This window comes from Apium graveolens, chromosome 11 (genome assembly GCF_009905375.1).
Source record: "Apium graveolens cultivar Ventura chromosome 11, ASM990537v1, whole genome shotgun sequence".
Classification (NCBI taxonomy): Eukaryota; Viridiplantae; Streptophyta; class Magnoliopsida; order Apiales; family Apiaceae; genus Apium; species Apium graveolens.
This window is the reverse complement of record NC_133657.1, coordinates 169,870,198-169,876,652: the sequence shown is the minus strand read 5'-3', so window position 1 is coordinate 169,876,652 and position 6,455 is coordinate 169,870,198. Positions and strand designations below refer to the sequence as shown.

The 6,455-nt window shown below is 30.4% G+C and overlaps 1 long non-coding RNA gene across 4 annotated transcripts; it reads left to right on the top strand.

Moving 5' to 3' along the window:
* Positions 1-1,422: 1,422 nt before the first annotated feature.
* On the top strand, positions 1,423-4,032 carry LOC141695233 (uncharacterized). Of its 4 annotated transcripts, none has more exons than XR_012564389.1 (4): positions 1,423-1,609; positions 1,804-1,824; positions 2,348-3,784; positions 3,898-4,032. It is a non-coding gene; the product is annotated as an uncharacterized LOC141695233 (long non-coding RNA). The 4 variants fall into 4 exon arrangements; XR_012564390.1 differs by having other exon boundaries at positions 1,429-1,609; positions 2,348-2,517; positions 2,670-4,032; XR_012564391.1 differs by having other exon boundaries at positions 1,430-1,609; positions 2,348-2,954; positions 3,048-4,032.
* Positions 4,033-6,455: the final 2,423 nt, after the last annotated feature.

Genomic DNA, 6,455 nt, shown 5'->3' with positions numbered 1-6,455 from the left:
CATTATCAATGGCACTATGCAGCAAATGCCTTACCTTTGCATCCTTGGCAATGGATGAGATATCTTCAGCTGTATACTCACTTTTCTCTTTTGGTATGGTCTTTGTTGGCTGATCTGCAACTACAACAGAGAGTTTGGTTGGCTTATGTGGTCCTTCATTAATTCTGTCACGGTATTCAGGATATGTAGGTTCCAGAAACATAGCCATCTTCACTTTTCATATGGGATACTCAGAAGGTCTCAGTATAGGAACCCTAATAGTCTCATATCGACTGTGGGTTTGAATCTTTTGAGTTTCTTCAGTTTTAGTGGGCGTGGTTGGAGTTTCTGCTTCTTCAGACATGATTGTTTTGGATCTTTACTGTATGTGTGTTAACAGATAAGCTATGATACCAATTGTTAGGTCACACAACACTGTAGAATGGGGTTGAATACAGTGTTGAATACAATCAAATCGATTTCGAACACAAGTAACAGTAAACATATATATTCAATATAATAAACTCTATTACAATGGAACTGTTCTCTCTCAGTGATGAACAAATATCACTAAGAGCTGCTAGGTTACAATGTATGATATTCTCGATAATGATAACAAATATGGTGTAAACCTATATCTATGTTTATATAGTACACAGTTACAAGATAACTTCTAATTGATATGCAATATAATTCTGTCTCCTAAAATATATCAATCAAATATCTTATACAAGTCTTCTTATTTTCTAACTCTTTCCATGCATATCTTCTTTTGTTTTAGTCTCGATCTTCTATCCTGTAAATCAGCTTCCTTCCTTAACTGTAAGTCCTCCCGTACTTAAGTTATGATATGACCTTAAGTTCTGATATCTATCTTCTGACTTCCAGTAAGTACTGATTCCAGTAAGTCCTGATATTTCCTGTTTGTTAAGATCTGAAAACTAAACATGAAACATATTAGACATGACATCTCAAATATATCTAACAATTTTAACAATCAACTAATAGTTTAAATATTACTTCTAACTAGTGTTTAGTCCCATGTTCATATTTCATTTTTTTTTAAAAATATATATATAAATAATCCAACCGTACATATGTTAAGATCTATATATATTAATGATATCACAAATTTTTTGTAAAAAAATAAATTTACCTAGTTTGCTATTTTAACAGTTAACAAGTAGTCTCACCAGTATTTCTAACTAGTCTTTAATCCTATATTGATGTTTTGATTTTTAAAAAAATTATTATGAATGATCCAACCGTATGAATGTCAATATATCTATCTATCTATCTATATAATAAATCTTGATTCCAAAACAAGCTTTTTTACACCCCATACCCTTAACCTTCATCTATAATTACAACAAATGCCATTAATTTTACACATTGGAACCATTACATCAAATGCCCTTTTCTGATATATTTTACAATCTTACATCCCTTTCATCTAAACTTCTACTGCTTTTTGAGCTATTATTTTTCATCTCAAATCACGTGTGCACCATACCTGCAGGCTACATCTGCCTATACACTGAAAAAGCATAATAACAGGTCATTTGAAACACTCCTTGACAATTCAAAATTTGAATTCAAACTTTAAATTTATCTACAAACCTTCTTTCAGGTTCACTTCTCCCCTCTCTATCTTTCATATTCAAGGTTTTTTCTCTACAATTCTACAAGCTTCAGTTTTTTATTGACATTCCGGATCCGATTTTAATAGTGTTATTCTTAATTTGTGATGTGTTAGCTTTACCTTTGCAATTTTATGTCTAAATCTATAATTGTTAAACTCTTTTTTTTTCTTTGTTGTTGCAGGTTTAACTTATTAAAGAACAGGTAACCTAATTACTTTTGAAATATTAATTGTGTTTTTTAACACATTGTTTGTAGATTATTTAAGGTTTTCCCTAAATCTCTTACTGTTTAGGTTTATCTTATTATAGAATATGTAATCTAATTAATTTTGAAATTTCAATTATGTTTTGGATACTTTGTTTGTAAATTATTTCAGTTGTTTACCTTTTCTACATTTTCGTACAAGTTTCTGCAATTTCTTTTTAGTATTGGTTAGTGTGAAAACTGTGACTTGGTTTCATATGGTGCTATTTTTGGAGGTGCTTTGCTCACTTTGAGCTTTTAAAATTTAAAAAATGGCTCTACTCAACTTGTGTTTGACAATTTTAACTTGGGGTATTTTTCAGGAAAAATATAGTGTATGATACACTTAAGAGTGGGTGTGTTGAGTTGTTATTTGTAGTATTTTTATTTTTAAATTGCGATGTGTTAGCTTCTGTGATGTAGATTTATGTCTTCAGATTTGGTTTGGCTTTATACATTTTCAGCATCTTTGTTTTTGCAGGTTTGACTTGGTTTTGCTCACTTAAGAACAGGTAACATGATTTAAACATCAAATTTCTGAACCACAACTGCTTTCTGAACCACTACTCCAATCACGTGTGTAGCCTATAACTGCTATAACCCTCCATCACAATTCAAATTTCAAATTCTCATATAGTTATCTTCTTTGAGGTTCTCTTTTTTCCTTTTTATCTTTCAAATTTAAGCTTGTCTTTCTATAATTCTCTTATTCTTAATTTGCGATGTGTTAACTTTGGTTTTGCAAGCTTAAGTCTACAAATCTCTCATATTTCTTACTCTTATTCATCTCTTTGTTTTTGCAGGTTTAACCTGATAATCTACGCGCATTAAAGAACATGTATACTAATTACATAATCTTGAATTATTATTTGTGTTTTAGATGCATTGTTTCAAGATGATTTGAAGTGTTTGCGCTTTTTATAATTTGACAAAAATTTGTACAAATTTTGTTGTAGATTGCTAGGAAATTTAAGTTTTTTTTGTTTGCATTTTACACTCTTTTACCGGATTTTGTTCTATGGTCACCATGTCTAGGTTGTTAAGTTTTACCAGGTCTGCTTCTTTCACGAGGTTTACACTCTTTCAAAGTTACGTATTTTAACTTTTATGAATCTTTAGTGTGTGAAGAGATTTTCTGTACATATAAAGCTAATCTATGTTCTCTTTTCAAACCTATGCAGGACATTTTCAATATATTACCGGTCCCCTGTGTTTCTTTACAATCTATGATAGTACACTTCTCAAATTAAATGTCTCTCCTTTGTATTAGTTTTATAAATTTTTTGTTTTGCAACTTCAACTCAGAATATTTTGCACTAGAAATATTATATAACAATTCAGAAGGTAGTTTCAATAGATAAATTGAGAAGCTGATCAGGCGGAGCTTTTTTAGTATTGGTTAATGTTGGTTATATTATATGTTGCCACTGTTAGTTGGTTTCATATATGCATCTATCTACTTTGATTATGTTCAGTTGTAATAATAAGAAAACAACTTTGATTCCGTTCTGTTGCAATTTTACTCTTTAGATCTCCTCAATTTATTCGTTACAGAGAATAGTATATGAAGAGCATCATTTTCGGACATTTTCAAGCGAAACACTTGATTTGTTAATGGAAACAACAGATGTAGCATGATTTTTAAAGATACAAGTAATATGTTTACATGTTTATCGGTTTTAAATTCATCTTTATAATTATAATTTGTTATAATTATAATTTGTCCAGCTTTTTGATTTGGTACAGATCCCACAGTTTTGTGAGTACTCTACAAGTCGAAATATTAATTTGTTATGCAATAAGTTGATGTATTTCTTTGTACCTTTTTGTGTGATAAGAAGCGTTGTGGAACTCCTCTAGGAAATCATGTGCAAAATGGTAAAGGGATACTTTTTGACAGTACACAATCCACTCCAAGGTCTTGTGTTTTTATACCATATTTTGAAATCATGTCTACGTGTTTTAAATTGTGACATGAGGTGAGGATAAGATTTGATGTTTAATTGTACTTCTTTGCAACATTTTAAACAGTGGCACTGTGATAAATACAGGGGCACATGCAGAGAAGATGGATGAAGAAAAGATGAGAAAAAAGTGTAATGCAAGTTGAGGATTATCATTTTTTCTTTAAATTAAGATAAAGAAATATATTTACTTTTCATTCTTTGTCATTGATCTTATGAAGACCACATAATATGCAGATTCTGAAAATGAATTTTATGAACTTCCCAGATTTAGTATGGAAGATACTATTTTCGATGATTTTTATGCCTACGGTCCATGATGGAAAATCTGAAAAAAATCAATATTGACCGAAAATATATAAAATTAAGAATTTATTTTATTTTACTATTTCTCAATTGCTTTCTTCTTCATCCAAGTAACTAGAAATAATGGCTTTGAAATTAGCAACAAAATAATATTGCTTTGATACAGTATCATTCTCTATCCGAGTTTCAAGGATACATGAAATGAAATTGACTAACAAAATAAATCGAGCAAAAATTTCAACAAAATGTAATGACTATAATCTGACCATAATCTAAAATACGATTTCATTATTAATTTAGTACTCTTGAGAGGCAAGTTTTTTGCACTTCAGTTATTTTAAAGCATACATTGCACACTTAAACTTTATATTTTCTAAAACTTTATTACATCACTTTACTCCTTTATAATCGTGTAAATTTTAATGCCTAAGTCGTGTAAATTTTTCTGTCGGAGAATAATACGTTCCAACTATTACTCCCTCCGTCCCTCCCAAATGTTTACATTTGGGTGGGGCGTGGGGCGCGGAGTTTAAGAAAAATGATAAAGTAGTGGAGAAAAGTTGAAAAAATGAGTAATGTAGTGGGACCGATTAATATTATATGTATAAAGTGGGTATAGTGGAGGAAAGTAGTGGATGTAGTTAATTTAAAAATTATAAAAACTTTACTATTTTTGGAAAATTTTGAAATGTAAACAATTGGAAGGGACATCCCAAAAAGGAAAGTGTAAACAAATGGGAGGGACAGAGGGAGTACTAAAGAGATACACACATTGATTTTGTAACGATAATAAACTATAAAATCATGGCACAGGATTCCGGGATGGGAACCATTAAACGTTGTACAATCCTATCCAACTCTTATTAATGGGGGAGAGTGCGCATGCCTCTATGTCCAGATCATATTACAATCCTATTCATATAAAATTAGCCTGGTTGTATTCATTGAACAGTGTAAGGTACTCCTCCTCCGTTCCTAAAAACATTTTTTATTTGTGTTTGACACGTTTGCGAATGCACATATTTGATTGTTAATATCTTTAATTTTGTATTAGTATTAAATATAAAAATTTCATTATATTGTATTAAAATACTCATAAATACGAATCCAACAAGATCACTCATTACTATATTTGATCTTATAAAATATACGTAAATTAATAGTTAATCTTTATCATGAACAGTGTTCAGAAGTCAAAAGAGGAGAAGTTTTATGGGAGTGAGGGAGTATTAAATTGACAACCGAGTAAACCTACCCTAAAAAGTACCTGCCATTATTTTATATTCACTCAGTCCTTTTTTTATTGTTATATATTCTTTTTAGCCATCAATTAATCAATTTTTAATTAAAAATTAAAATTACTCTTATACGTATTATTCAATAAAATTGAAAAATCTATACTAAAATATATTAAATATACTTTTCTATGATATAAATTTTAAATTTTATTTAATTATAAAATATTAATAAACTTCAACCAAATTTTGGTTAATCTAACTCCACAAAAATCCAATTCCTCTTACAGAGCTAACGGGAGTATTGTACATGCATCGCATTACATAGTATTATAGCAGTCTCTTACAGTTTCATAACTATGAGTTGCTTTGGTTTTGGATTGAATTCTTCATAGTTTATGCCATGGTAGCTCCCCTGTCCCATTAAATATCAATTTTTTATGTAGAAGTAAAATTAAATTAATATAATATATGCAAGTATGTTATAAAAAATCGTTAAAATGTGTGTCATCTCCTATTCAATGTATAATTTCTAGTGGAGAGAGGGAGTAATGTGTATAAAGAAGTGTACTCTTATGCATACTTCACTTTATACTTTACAAGTACCGTTATTATGATGTTAGAAAGGAAATTAAAAGTCCTATTTTTGACGAAGTGTCCATCACAATATAAATAACACTACACCAAAAGTGGCCTTCTGCATCATTCCACAAAGTTGCAACATGCCAAATAATTGTTGCAACAGACCAAAAATTTTCTACGGCAACACTTTTGTGATGTTATTATTTTTGGCGTTGCCTTAGATTTTCTTATCAAGGACAACACCAAAAATTATGTTGCAAAAAGCAATGACATGGCAAAAAAATGGGGTCAAACTGACACGTAGACTGCCACATGGCACTTTGACACGTGACAAATGTGGGGCCCACTGACATGTGGGATACTGACAGATGGGGCCCACTGACATGTGGGTACAGCTTGACACATGGCCCTTTTGCAACAATTTTTAGTACCTATTTGCAACATTTTTACTATCTATTGCAACACAATAACAATGGACAAAATTTGAAATATACTTTCTGCA